Below are 14,991 nucleotides of genomic sequence, written 5' to 3'. Positions count from 1 at the left end.
GGTTTGTGTCAGTATTCATTACTCCAGGGTATACCTTTACCGTTTTAGTAAAGATAATTAACTAAAGTTTGGGTTCACAAACTAGAAGAACATGTAACACAGATGCCAGGCTCTGACACTGTACATGACACAATTTGTATGCATGTAAAAGTTTCCATTTATGGGGCTACATTTTTTATTAGGGGAGAAAATATTTTGTTGAACAGCTAATTTTTAAACTAAGTTGCGTACACACCAAAAAGTTTATCTGAATCATATCGAGGGTGATGCTACCTTATTTTGTAGTTATTTTTTCATTTACAATGCTTATATTCACTTTCTGATACAACTAAGATAATTTTAAACACAGGTAAAGTATTCAACTCTTCCATCAGAAATACGTGGCACATGACCAGTTTGAAGACTATTATATCAATGAACTGGTTGCTTTTTGTTTTTTATTTATAAGGAAAATATTGCCTTATTTATGTCACATATGAGATTTATTATGCTTCATGGCAAGAAGATGGAATAAATCACATCTTTACTGATGTTTATGATTTACATATAAAAGTAAGGCATGTTCTATAATTTTTAAATTTTAAAATCTGATGATAGAATAAAGGATTCAATTTTTGTCAGGAAACTGGCCTTTTGAAGTAACTTCCTTATGCTGCACAGCTTACCTTTCAGAGGGCCTTTTCTCATCAGAACTATCTCTGTCAACTCCCTTGGCAAGCAAGTCTTCACAGCCAGTCAAATGGGTATTCAGGAACACAACCTATGACAGTAATTTGTAGAATATTCTGGAGGCAAATGGTTTTTATATTTTCCCTCTTAGCGCTCATAGTTGATTTTATTAGAGAACTCTAAAGAGAGCAAGGAAGCAGCCTATATAAGGGAAAACTAATTAAAATTTAATCTGAAATGTTTCCATCTGCTTTCAAATAAGTTGCTGTGCTATTAATAGAGATCATGAACTGGCAGGAATTGAGTTTTCCATGATCAAATCATCAATCGAGAATAATGGTGCCACTTGTTTATTTGGTTTGTTTGTGATTTTATTGCTGTTGCTGTTGTGATGAAGTCTCGTTCTGTTGCCCAGGCTCGAGTGCAATGGCATGATATTGACTCACTGCAATATTTCCCTCACGGTTTCAAGTGTCTCTGCTGGCTCAGTCTCTGGAGTAGCTGGGACTACAGGCCCCAACACCATGTGTGCTGAATTTTTGTATTTTTAGTAGAGACAGGGATTCACCATGTTAGCCAGACTGGTCTCGAACTCCTGACCTCAGGTGATTTACCCACCTCTGCTTTCCGAAGCCCTGAGGTTACAGGTGTGAGCTACGGAGAATGTCCTAGGTGGTTGATTTTAATGTAACAATCCAAAAATAAATGTCAGAGTCAAGATTTGGTAGATAGATTTAAAACTAACATATTCTGCAGCTGGGAATGAAATGTGATACCACATACATTCACAGTAATTCATTTATACATTTAGGGATGTTATAAAAATGTATAGGCAGTATAGACAGCAGGAGTCAAGAAGCCAAGGAAACATGTGTGCTGTGCTAAGTGTTGCATATATGCTTCTGCCAGTGGCTAGGAATAGTGGTCCTGCTGATGATTTCCTTTCCCTCAGAGAGTAAACCATTGATACTCATACTTGCAAAAAGTTGTAAGGCAGTTTTTAGGAGAGTTGTCAAAGATAATCCAGGATTACATTAACATTTGTGCTCAGCTACTTAGATGTGTCAAAGGCCGCTATATATATATATATATATATATATATATTTTATATTTTTATTATACTTTAAGTTTTAGGGTACATGTGCACAGCGTGCAGGTTTGTTACATATCTATACATGTGCCATGTTGGTGTGCTGCACCCAGTAACTCATCATTTAACATTAGGTACATCCCCTAATGCTATCCCTCCCCCCTCCCCTCATCCCACAACAGGCCCTAGGGTGTGATGTTACCCTTCCTGTGTCCATGTGTTCTCATTGTTCAATTCTCACCTATGAGTGAGAACATGCGGTGTTTGGTTTTTTGTCCTTGTGATAGTTTGCTGAGAATGATGGTTTCCACCTTCATCCATGTCCCTACAAAGGACATGAACTCATCATTTTTTATGGCTGAATACTATTCCATGCTGTACATGTACTACATTTCCTTAATCCAGTGTATCACTGTTGGACATTTGGGTTGGTTCCAAGTCTTTGCTGTTGTGAATAGTGCCACAATAAACATACATGTGCATGTGTCTTTATAGTAACATGATTTATAATCCTTTGGGTATATACCCCATAATGGGATGGCTGGGTCAAATGGTATATTTCTAGTTCTAGATCTGTGAGGAATTGCCATACTGACTTCCACAATGGTCGAACTAGTTTAACGTCCCATCAACAGTGTAAAAGTGTTTCTATTTCTAAACGTCCTCTCCAGCACCTGTTGTTTCCTGACTTTTTAATGATCACCATTCTAACTGGTGTGAGATGGTATCTATTTTGGTTTTGATTTGCATTTCTCTGATGGTCAGTGATGATGAGCATTTTTTCATCCGTCTTTTGGCTGCATAAAAGTTTTTTAGACAAGTGTCTGTTCATATCCTTCGCCCACTTTTTGATGGGGTTGTTTTTTTCTTGTAAATGTGTTGGAGTTCATTGTAGATTCTGCATTCTGGATATTAGCCCTTTGTCAGATGAGTAGATTGCAAAAAGTTTCTCCCATTCTGTAGGTTGCCTGATCACTCTGATGGTAGTTTCTTTTGCTGTGCAGAAGCTCTTTAGTTGAATTAGATCCCACTTGTTATTTCTGGCTTTTGTTGCCATTGTTTTTGGTATTTTAGACATGAAGTCCTTGCACATGCCTATGTCCTGAATGGTATTGCCTAGGTTTTCTTCTAGGGATTTTATAGTTTTAGGTCTGACATTTAAGTCTTTAATCCATCTTGAATTAATTTTTATATAGAGTGTAAGGAAGGGATCCAGTTACAGTTTTCTATGTATGGCTAGCCTATTTTCCCAGCACCATTTATTAAATGGGGAGTCCTTTCCCCATTGCTTGTTTTTGTCAGGTTTGTCAAAGATCAGATAGTTGTAGATATGCGGCATTGTTTCTGAGGGCTCTGTTCTGTTCCATTGGTCTATATCTCTGTTTTGGTACCAGCACCATGCTGTTTTGGTTACTGTAGCCTTGTAGTACAGTTTGAAGTCAGGTAACGTGATGCTGCCAGCTTTGTTCTTTTGGCTTAGGATTGACTTAGCAATGAGGGCTCTTTTTTGGTTCCATATGAAATTTAAAGTAGTTTTTTCCAGTTCTGGGAAGAAAGTGATTTGTAGCTTGATAGGGATGACATTAAATCTATAAATTACCTTGGGCAGTATGGCCAGTTTCACGATATTGATTTTTCCTCCCCATGAGCATGGAATGTTCTTCCATTTGTTTGTATCTTCTTTTGTTTCGTTGAGCAGTGGTTTGTAGTTCTGCCTGAAAAGGTCTTTCACATCCCTTATAAGTTGGATTCCTAGGTATTTTATTCTCTTTGAAGCAATTGTGAATGGGAGTTCACTCATAATTTGGCTCTCTGTGTGTCTGTTATTGGTGTATAAGGATGCTTGTGATTTTTGCACACTGATTTTGTATCCTGAGAGTTTGCTGAAGTGGCTTATCAGCTTAGGGATATTTTGGGCTGAGATGACGAGGTTTTCTAGATATACAATCATGTCATCTGCAAACAGGGACAATTTGACTTCCTCTTTTCCTAACTGAATACCATTTACTTCTTTCTCCTGCCTGATTGCCCTGTCCAGAACTTCCAACACTATATTGAATAGGAGTGGTGAGAGAGGGCATCCCTGTCTTGTGCCAAGTTTCAAAGGGAATGCTTCCAGTTTTTGCCCATTCAGTATGATACTGGCTGTGGATATGTCATAAATAGCTCTCATTAGTTTGAGAACATTTCATTCAATACCCAATTTATTTAGAGATTTTAGCATGAAGCGCTGTTGAATCTTGTCAAAAGTCTTTTCTGCACCTGTTGAGATTATCATGTGGTTTCTGTCACTGGTTCTGTTTATATGCTGGATTACATTTATTGATTTGCATATGTTGAACCTGACTTGCATCCCAGGGATGAAGCCCAGTTGATCATGGTGGATAAGCTTTTTGATGTGCTGCTGGATTCAGTTTGTCAGTATTTTATTGAGGATTTTTTCATCAGTGTTCATCAGGGATATTGATCTAAAATTCTCTTTTGTGTGTGTGTGTCTCTGCCAGGCTTTGGTATCAGGATGATGCTGACCTAATAAAATGAGTTAGAGAGAATTCCCTCATTTTCTATTGATTGGAATAGTTTCAGAAGGAATGGTACCAGCTCCTCCTTGTACCTCTGGTAGAATACAACTTTGACTGCTTCTGGTCCTGGACTTTTTTTGGTTCGTAAGCTATTAATTATTGCCTCAATTTCAGAGCCTGTTATTGGTCTATTCAGAGATTCAACTTCTTCCTGGTTTAGTCGTGGGAGGGTGTATGTGTTGAGGAATTTACCCATTTCTTCCAGAATTTCTAGTTTATTTGTGTAGAGGTGTTTATAGTATTCTCTGATGGTAGTTTGTATTTCTGTGGGATTGGTGGTGATGTCTTCTCTATCATTTTTATTGCATCTAAAAGGCCTCTATTTAAAGCAATTTTTAAAAAGTTTAGCAGACCATGAATACACACTCATATCAAGGTAGGTTCTTTGGTCACAGCAGTTGCTTTATTTGTAGTATATATTGGAATTCTCAGTAATGCTTGTTTTGTAGGTGAAGGGAAGTCGGAGGAAGTCACAGAACCTTTATAAAACTTTTGGATTTGGCCTGTACATGGTGGATCATGCCTGTAATCTCAGCATTTTGGGAGGCCGAGGTGATACACCAGTAAAGGCTGGGAATGGTCTCCTTGTTCCTATAATGTCTTACTTTAAAATAGGCAATATCCATTGAATATCAGGTCATACAGCCTGTGCTAATGGTGAGCACTTGAACCATTTTGTTCCATTCTGAATTATCTTTAAGCGAGTAATTGCCAATTTTTGTCTTGTGTCCTTGTGTGAAATAGCTACCAACATTTTTCCCTGCTTATTTGACTTTTAAAATAAACATGTTTGTTCAAGATTGTTTAAAATAAATGTGTTTGTTCAAGATTCATTTTTTAAGTGCTGCCCACTACAGTTGTTTTTGTTCTATTTCCCCTGTTAGTATTGTGCAAACTAATATGATTTCTTAACCTGTTATACAGCACTCATATTGAAACAGACCAAATTCCAGAGCTGTGGGTGCAGAAAAATGTAAGACACATCTAGAAATCTGGGAGTCATTTCAACAAACATGTAATTTTTAATACAGATTTTTCTGCCCTCAATGAGCATATAATCCCGAGGGTTATGTTGAAATCCAGCCAAAAGCAGCAGGATGAGTGACAGCAGGAAGATGTGGCTCAGCTGCACAATAGTGGCACATTGATAAGAGTCTTTTTTCCATGCTAATGAAGTTGAGGTAGGCACTAGTAATTCAGGTCCTGGGTGTGTATGAGTAAAGTTAAGTGACAAATTTCATGTGTGACAAATTTTTTGATGGAGCTGGAAGGAAAGTGGAGCATTAAGTAGGACCTTCAATGTGGGCTGCAGATAAAAGTATTGCAGGCATGAAGGTTTGAAGGAGAGCACTCCTGGGGGCACATGGGTAGAACTGTTAGCTGATTGATAGGAGCTGATCATGAGGAAAGATAAGCTGGCAAAGCTGGGATCTTGCAGTAGATTTCCCTTGAAGGCTCCTTAACATAAGAAAAATGAAATGAAATCAGTCTTAAAATCAGGCTCCCCTTAGCATCTGTATGTTAGTACTAAGTTGTTGATCTGCTTTCGTACTCCAAAAGCCATCCAGAAGAAATGTGCATATGAAGTTTTTTCCTCTTGCTATAGCCAGAAACTTCCTAGGATACTTCCTTTGGCATGGACATAGATACTTTCAATCCCTGTTTTGCCCATGCTGTACTTGTGATCTTTAACTTTTCAGTCACTTTAACACTTCCTGGTTGTCAGTCCAGAGTTCCAGAAAGCACTGACTGCCCAGATTCCAGCTTTCACTGGGTACCGCACTGGTGTGTTTCTCTACTTATCACTTTACTACTCTACATGACATGTTTATTGTGAGAAAACTTACATGGTGGTGTCATAATATAAAAGTGAAAACAGGTTTGTACAGAAACATAAATAGTTTTCTTCTAAGACAAGAAACAGTATAAATATTTTATCTTCAGCTAGGAAACTTTTCCCAATGATGAAAATTAACAAAAATATTTATTTGATTGGAATGGAATTGTAATTTTCTATCCTCTACTCAGCACATTGTAATTGTTACAGAAGTTATTAAATGTACATTCGTCTATTCTCCAAGTTCTGTAGTTAGCCTTTTTCTATAATCCAAACTTTCTCTATGGAAAAGCTTTCCATTCATAGCTCAAGTCTAGCTAAATATATGACATACTCTATGGAGCAACTTCTGCACCACTGGGAACCACACTTCCTTCAAAGTATGGAGCATCATCTCTGGTTCTTCTGTCCAAGGTGGCTCTGCAGCTGCTTCTCACTGCTCCTGCTGCTACACTCACCACCTGCTTTGTTCTTCTATCATTTTCTATTGTATTTTTTATTAAATGTTTCCAGATGGCAATATTGAGTGAGGCCAGGAAGAGAAATGTTTTGATGTAATTTTTCAAAACTCCCCTCCCTATGTGAAAGCCACCTCCCCTCACCCAGCATGTCCTTTGATATTCCCATCACTCCCCAGTTGCAAGTCTCATCCACATTCATTCCAAGCTTCAGTTAACTTCCATAGAATCAGATACTCACGAATTGCACAGAATATGAACATCCACAAGAGGCCACAATTTGCTTTAACAAGTCTGATTATTGCAGCAAGGATTTTTTCTGAAACAAACACAAAAATCCTTGAGAGCAACTCACTGAACAATGTTCAGTAATAGAGGAGACACTAAGTAAATACATGGCCTAATAAAGATGTCTTGATTTACCCTCTGACAAAGTACAATCCTTCTTAGTATTTCCTCTGAAAGTGATAAAAAGGAATGCATTAACTTGAACTAGAAGACTTTCCACAGGGGTCAAGAATGTGACACAAATATTAACTATCCCATTAGTGGAATTGTCAGTTTGTATCCTCCACACACACGTTATAATTGTTAAATCAGTTATCAAATGCAAATTTGTCATTTCTCCAAGTTCAGTAGTTAGCCTTTTTCTGAAAACTGAACTCTGTATGGAAAGATTTTTTATTCATAGACAGCTCGAATTTAGCTGCATGTGTGACAGACTGTCTGAAGCAACTCTTTTACTTCTGTTGGCCCTTCATCCTCCTGGGGCTGTGAAACATGATCTATTGTGGTAGAACTTCATTAATGGCACACAAATGGTGAGTCATTACTAACGAGAGTAATCGTAATGATATGTAGAATGAAAATAAAAAATGTGAAGTAATTTTGAAAAGGATAAAGAAGTAAATTAAATAAGAATGCATTGCAAATACATTAGATTCATATCTAACATTATTGCTTTAGGAAATCGTTATCTTTCACCAAGAATACAATACTAATTGCATAAAAATCATGTACATACAAAAGTAGTCTCCCGTTTTTCCAGGAAAAAAATCTGAGTATAAATTCTAGAGTAGTCAAGTTTCTTATTTTAATTATAATTTAAGTTTTGGTCATCTCATTTATTAACTCTCTAATTTGCATATGTAAACCAAGCAATGTTTTCAGAAAACCATTACAATTTATAAATGTAAGGTGCCATTATTGAGAAAATATATTCCTCCATGAGTGGATGTGTCCCTTCTCCCACCCACTAATGATACAATAATATAGACTCACCGAATTCTATTAGTAAAGTAATACACTGCTACAAACACTAATTCTCTTCTCCAAGTACATGTTGATTTTCTGTATACATGTGAGTTGGTTAGAATGCATCTGCCTTATCTCTAACACTCAACAGAAAGATGAGCAAGGCTTGGGGTTTAGGTGAAGGTCGACCATGTCTTTGTGCATCAAGTGATCTGACATATCCTCAGTTGCACAAATGTTTTTAAACCCTTCCTCAAAGGCTGATGCTGCATTTGTGGCATCTTTTGCACTTTTGACAAAGTAAGGATAGTCACTGTTCTCACTGCATAAGCTTCACTTCTTCTATAAACACCTGCCATTGGATTATGCCAGTCTTGGAATCCAGAATCACAAAAGGAACGCTCTCGGGTTCTTCTACCTCTGCATAACTTATGAACTCTTTCTTCCAGTTAGTTAAGTTCTGGAAACTTTGTAAATCACTTATACTAAAAGTAAGCAGACAACTCTCAGAATCTCTGTAAGATGGCATCCTCAGGCTTTGCAATATCTCTTGACCTGCCGTGCCACAAATTTGAATGGTAAAAAAAAAATGTCCATCCCTTTCAAATCTTATTTAAAATGTTCACGTCTATTGCATGGAACAGTAGAGTATCAAACTTATTCATTACATATCTGTTCATAAATGAACTCCTCCCAATCCCACCATTTCCAAAGATAATCACTTTAAAAAGTGATGAATTTCCTTCCACTGTTCATCTCAAGGGCTTCAAGAGCCCTAGAAAATAAAAAAGGTACCATAACATTCCTTTTTACCTACATATTCTTCTATATGAGTCTATGAATATCAGCATTTAGCTGAAATAAAACATAGCCCTAGGGAATATGTAATAATAAGACATTGTTTACTGAGCATGTAGCCATGAGCGGGCTACTATACTACCATGATTCTCTAAAACAACTAAAAAGGGCTCACTCTTCCCCTTTCTCAGGTCACAGTTGACTGTGAAGCTGGCACTTTAGCCTAAATGTCACATCAAAGCTCTTGTTATGAACAGTGATTCTATGATAAGCGCCTCTCTGCTCATACTAAGCTCCACTACAGTTTGGTTAGAGATGGATAAAAGACAAAAGTTTGTAGGTTTCTGAAACAGCAAGATTTATACTTTAGGGAGTATATTTATGAGAAATGTAATAGAAGTTAGTGTTGAGAGAGCAGAAAACTGTATAGTTATGTCTGGGCCAAAAAGAAGAGCAAGGTTGAAGCTGTACATTTTGATCCACGCCTGTAATCCCAGCTCTTTGGGAGGCTGAGACAGGTGGATCACAAGGTCAGGAGTTTGAGACAAACATGAAAAACATACTGAAACCCTATTTCTACTAAATATACAAAAATTAGCCAGCTGTGATGGCGTGCACCTGTAAACTTAGATACTCAGGAGGCTGAGGCAGGAGAATCCCTTTAACCCGGGAGGAGAAGGTTGCAGTGAGTCAAGATCATACCCCTGCACTCCAACTTGGGTAACAGAGAAAGACTCCATCACAAACAAACAAACAAGCAAACACAAAAACAAACTAGCAAAGTAGGTTTAGTCTTGTCACATAGTCCCACATTTCTTGGAGACTTTGTTTCTTCCTTTTTATTCCATTTTTCTAATCTTTTCCTCATGCTTTATGGCATTAACTTGATCTTCAATCTCTGTGCTGTGTTTTTCGGCTCCATCATCTTGTTCATGTTTTTCTCTAAAATGGTTATTCCAGTAAGCAATTCCCTGACCTTTTTTTTTGAGGTTCTTAGCTTCCTGGCTTTGGGTTAAAACATTCTCCTCTATCTCAGAAGAGTTTGTTGTTACCCACCTTCTGAAGCCTACTTCTGTCAATTCCTCAAACTCATTCTCTATTCAGTTTTGTTTTCTTGCTGGCGAGGAATTGTGATCTTTTGGAGGAGAAGGGCCATTCTCGTTTTTGGAATTTTCTGCCTTTTTGCCCTTGTTGTTGTTGTTGTTGTTTTATCTTTGTGCATTGATATTCCTTTGGTCTTTCACGTTGGTGACTTTTGAATAGTTTCTTTTTTTTTTTTTTTTTTTTTGGAAATCCTTTTAGTAGATGTTGATACTGTGCCTTTCTCTTACTAGTTTTCCTTCTAACAGTCAGGCCCTTCTGCTGCAGGTGTGCTGGACTTTGCTGCAGGTCCACTTCTGACCATTTTTGTCTGTGTATCACTATCAGAGAATGCAGAAAAGCAAAGATTGCTGCCTATTCCTTCCTCTGAAAGCTTCATCCCAGAGGGGCAGCCTCCAGGTGCCAGCCAGAGCACTCCTGTATGAAGTGTCTGTCAATACCTGCTGAGAGGAGTCCGCCAGTCAAGAGGCATGGGATTTATGGATCTGCTTGAGGAGACAGTCTGTTGGAGATCTGCAGCTTTCTTCAGAGCCAGCAGGCAGGAAGGTTTAAGTCTGCTGAAGCTGCACCTACAGCCACTCCTTCCCCCCAGATGCTCTGTTTCAGGGAGATGGAAGTTTTATCTATAAGCCCCTAAATGGGGCTGCTACCATTCTTTCAGAGATGCCCTGACCAGAGAGGAGGAATCTAGGGAGGCAGTGTGGCTACAGCAGCTTGGCTGAGCTGCAGTGACTTCCCAGTGGCTTTGTTTACACTGTGAAGGGAAAACCACCTACTCGAGCCTCAGTATTGGCGGGTGCCCCTGTCCCCACCAATCTGAAGCATCCCAGATTAACTTCAGACTACTGCACTGGCAGCAAGGATTTCAAGGCAGTGGATTTTAGCTTGCTGGGTTCCATGGACATGACATCCACTGAGCTAGATAACTTGGCATCCTGGCTTCTCCCCCCTGTCTAGGGAGTGAACCATTCTGTCTTTCTGGCATTTCAGGAGCCACTAGGGCACGAAAAAAAAAAAAAAGAAAGCTTCAAGCTAACTCAGTGTCTTCCCAAACCAATTTTTAAATTTTTAATCAAAATGTACATTTTTATATCTTTTTACAATTTTTTTATTGTTTTTATACACCTCACATGAAAATTTATGTTTAGCACTTTTCATTACATGTTATAATGAAATTTTATCAATTTTTAACTTTATGTAAAATGTGTTAAGTTGTTTTGTTTGTTTTTCCTGAAAATGGCAGTAACACTAAACCTTTCCCCTTGGTACAATTGAATAATATATTTGTACATTCTCATACTTAACAATTAGCATTTCTGGGAAGCTGGATTTGCTATAAAGGTATTTTGAAAAATGTCTGTTTTGTTCTAGATGTCCCCAGACAATAGACAGAGACCCGGAATCCTCTTTATGAAAGAGGACAGTTACACTGAGAAAGCACTACATGTCCCCATGGTTTCCTCTAGCTTAGTCCTATTGGTCCTTCGAAGAACTGGACAGCAGGCTGGACTTTCTCCAGCACCAAGAGAAAGCCAGGAAAAGGTAGATCTTACCAGACGACTGAATTAGTGTTGTCTGTTGGATGTTCCACTTGGAATTGTCAAAGGGACTCCAAGACTGGAGCTATATGAGGAACAGAGAGTAAGAGAACTAGAGAGAGAGAGAGAGAGAGAGAGACAAAGGGAGAGAGAGAGAGACAAAGGGAGAGAGAGAGAGAAAGGGAGAGAGAGAGGAAGAGAGAAGAGGAAAGAGGGAGCCAGTGTTAGGGGTGGATTCCTGAGACTTGAGGGTTTTATAGACCTGGCCTGAGCCTTGCAGTTTCCTTCAGGTCATTTGTCCTTCTCACACAAACTGCTTGAAGAGTAAAAGGAGAGAAAAGATGGGGCAGGTGGCCAGAGACTCTCAGGATCCAGGAGTTAACTTAGGATAAGCTGCCACTGCCCACAGCTTCCTGGGATCCAACGGGGCCTCTACCCCCAACACTGGTCCTGGGTTTCAGCACCAAATGTAAAAATTAAAGAAAGAGGCGAGAAACCCAAAGGGCAGCATGACTGTCAACAAGCACAGGTTTATTTTGAATCAACCTGAGAGGGGTGGCTGGCCAGGTTAAGTCAGAGCCACACTCTCTTAACAGACTAAGAGATTTTCAAGATTCAGTCTCAGAGAGTTTATCAGTCTTGGACTGCTTCTGTGTCTCTTTGTTGTGGTTATCTGACAGAGAGAGCTATGGGTCTGTTTTCATACATCTTTCTGGAGTTGCAGGCATATTTCCCATGTCTGCTTCTAGCTTCCCTATCTTAGTGCACCTGAAGGGAAAGGAATGTGCTTATTATTTATAGTTAGAAGACAAGTGATTTCCTTGAAATGCATGAGGCTAAAAAGAGAGTTGGATGTTAAAGTGGTGATATTTGTTCAAGATGAAGGTGTTCCTGTTCTATCAATTTCTAGTCAGGTAATTGCACAACTATTAGATTTTGTTTGTTTGTTTTTGGAGTAATTATATATAATTATATACTTAGAAGTAAATTCTGTTGTCTGTAAATTCAAATCAGCAAATTTATATGACTCTATTTAATGTATTTGCCTTACACAAATGCATGCTTTATATTATAGATACATTATAACACTTGGGAGTTTTAAAAATTATTTTATGGTGATGAAGAGTGATTTCTTGGCCCTCTGAAAAACAAGATTAAATTATTTTGTGTATTGAATATTCACAGTTATTAAGGAAATCTGTAAGGTTTATTTTTTTAAATTAACTTTTCATTAAATTGAAAGGTATTTTAGTAAAAACACTGTAACATAAAATTAAAATTAGTGATAATACAAATAACTAAATGGCTTTAATTATTCTGTTGAAGTTGTGGAAGTGTTGTTGTTATTTTAATTAGAGCAGCATACAATATCTACAAAAAAATTTACCAAAGCTCTTTATTTTCTCTCTCAAATAGGAATTTGTATTTAATAATTTTCTTTGTGAGATGTTTGCTCTTTATAAGAACAGGACTCTTTATTCAAATAGAAGCTGTTTTGTAATCTTGATTCTATTACACCAATGAATACTTCTTTTTCACAGAAATGTAACAACTTGAACAAGGGTGATCAGTTACTAAGAGGAGTATTTAATCTCCTGAGAAGAAAATATACAGAGCATAGCTATTATATTTACAGAAATATATTTAATTGTTTGTAACATATGCCAGTTTAGGTAACATAATTTCATAATTTTATATCAATTAGGTTTTTATTTTTAAATATTAAATGAGAAGCACATTTTAATCATTATAATATGTAAAGCATCCTAAAGTACAAGCAATATTCCATATACATACATATACATATAAATACATATAAATGCATCCCAAATGTATGTAACTTTAATGTATTTCATGTATTCTCAGGTTATTTATGCACTTGTTTCATTTTTCCGGTAATCTTTAAGTTTAGATATTGTAACTGATTGATGTTGTCTTTCTCTCTCTCTTTTTTTTTTTTTTTTTTTTTTTTTAGATGGAGACTAGCTCTGTGGCTAGGCTGGAGTGCAAGGGCAAGATATTGGCTCACTGCAACCTCCGCCTCCTGTGTTCAAGTGATTCCTCAGCCTCAGCCTCCCTAAAAGCTGGGACTGCAGGCATGCCACCATGCCTGGCTAATATATATATTGGCCAAGATGGTCTCTCTCCTGACCTTGTGATCTGCACGTCTTGTCCTCCCAAAGTGCTGTGATCACAGACTTGAGTCACTGTGCCCAGCAAATGTTATCTCTTAGTATTGCTTTTTGAAAACTACTGGCTTCCAGGTCATATGCCACACTATCTAAATCAGAATTTCTAGAACTTGGAAAAGGAATCTATATCCTTAAGGGATCTCAATTGGTCATTTTGTTTGTCAGTTTTAAAAATGTCTTCTATGAGAAACTTAGAATGTATGTGTGTTTTTGTTAAAATAAAGTAAAATAGTGATAATGTAAATAAATAATTTACTTAAACTTTTTGTTGATGTTAACATAAATTAAGAAATGTGATTTTCAGTAAATCTCTCTTAGGGTAGCCTGATTTTTCTCACATCAACCTATTGCACAGTACTACTAAAGGCATTAATAGATTGTCAAAAATGTAAAACAAAAATATTTGTACTGTTTTCAGTGTTAGGGCAACATTTCAAAATTACTAACATGGATACAGTTAAAATTTAATTACTATTAAATTTTATATTTATATGTGATGTTGATAAATATTATGTGACACTTATATGAATGATTGACTCAGACAATTAGGGTTTCACTTTATGTAACTTGTTAAAGTCACAAACATTTTACTATCAAAACTAAGTTCTATGGTCACACATTCCTGTAATGAAAGTGTTATTTTATTTACCTTCAAGAGGAAATAAATTTTACCCTTTACTCTTCCTGCTCTGATCATCTCTGTGCTTTCTTTTTTCTCATCCTTGCCTGACTACATCTGAGATGCTGGGATACTTTTAGTAGAGTAGCAGCATATATCATACAAACATAAATACAATATTTATTTTAAATGTAAAAGTATAAAACTTAAGAACTCAAAAAAAATTGTTTTCCCCAATTTAACTTGAGATTTCAGTGGCTCATACACAACACATGATTGGTTTATAATATAACCTAAGCATAATTTTAATTGACAAGGTTCATTATACATTTACACATCTTAAGGCATTTAGGCAGTGTGTTTTAGGTTTTAGGAATTTTTGAATTTGAGGAAACTGAGTCAACACATTTGCAACACATTGTGTACTATTCCTTGTGAGGCCCCAAAGGTACCCAAGAATCAAACATACTAACGTTTCTATGAAGAGAAATGAATATTCCCTTTAAGGGTGAAAGGTACATGAATGAAGACTTAATAGATTCCATCAATTAAGTCTTTATTACATCAGAAATCAAATTACATACCAACTTTATTTTTAAAAGTCTTGCTTAATTGAGCATTTTGAATTTCAGATAAAGTGTTTTGAATCTGTCTTAATTATGATTATGAAAATACAGCACTGAATAAACAGCCCTGGTGGGATACAAAGCATCATAATAAACAAGAAAAATGCAAAGTGACCTGCTGCCTGTTGTAGGGAGTATATGACTTAGATTTGGAGGTAAAAACCATCTTGCAGTAGAAAAGACTTGCTTTGTTAAGCTTTTTTTTTTTTTTCTAAATAGCTAGTTGG

At 37.0% G+C, this 14,991-nt stretch overlaps 1 pseudogene; it reads right to left on the bottom strand.

Annotated features, from left to right (window-relative positions):
• The window catches only part of LOC129530205 (centriole and centriolar satellite protein OFD1-like), an 812,440-nt pseudogene that overhangs the window by 750,956 nt on the left and 46,493 nt on the right, over positions 1-14,991 (bottom strand).

The sequence above is a fragment of the Gorilla gorilla genome, chromosome Y (genome assembly GCF_029281585.2).
Source record: "Gorilla gorilla gorilla isolate KB3781 chromosome Y, NHGRI_mGorGor1-v2.1_pri, whole genome shotgun sequence".
Classification (NCBI taxonomy): domain Eukaryota; kingdom Metazoa; phylum Chordata; class Mammalia; order Primates; family Hominidae; genus Gorilla; species Gorilla gorilla.
This window is presented reverse-complemented; position numbering and strand designations above follow the sequence as displayed.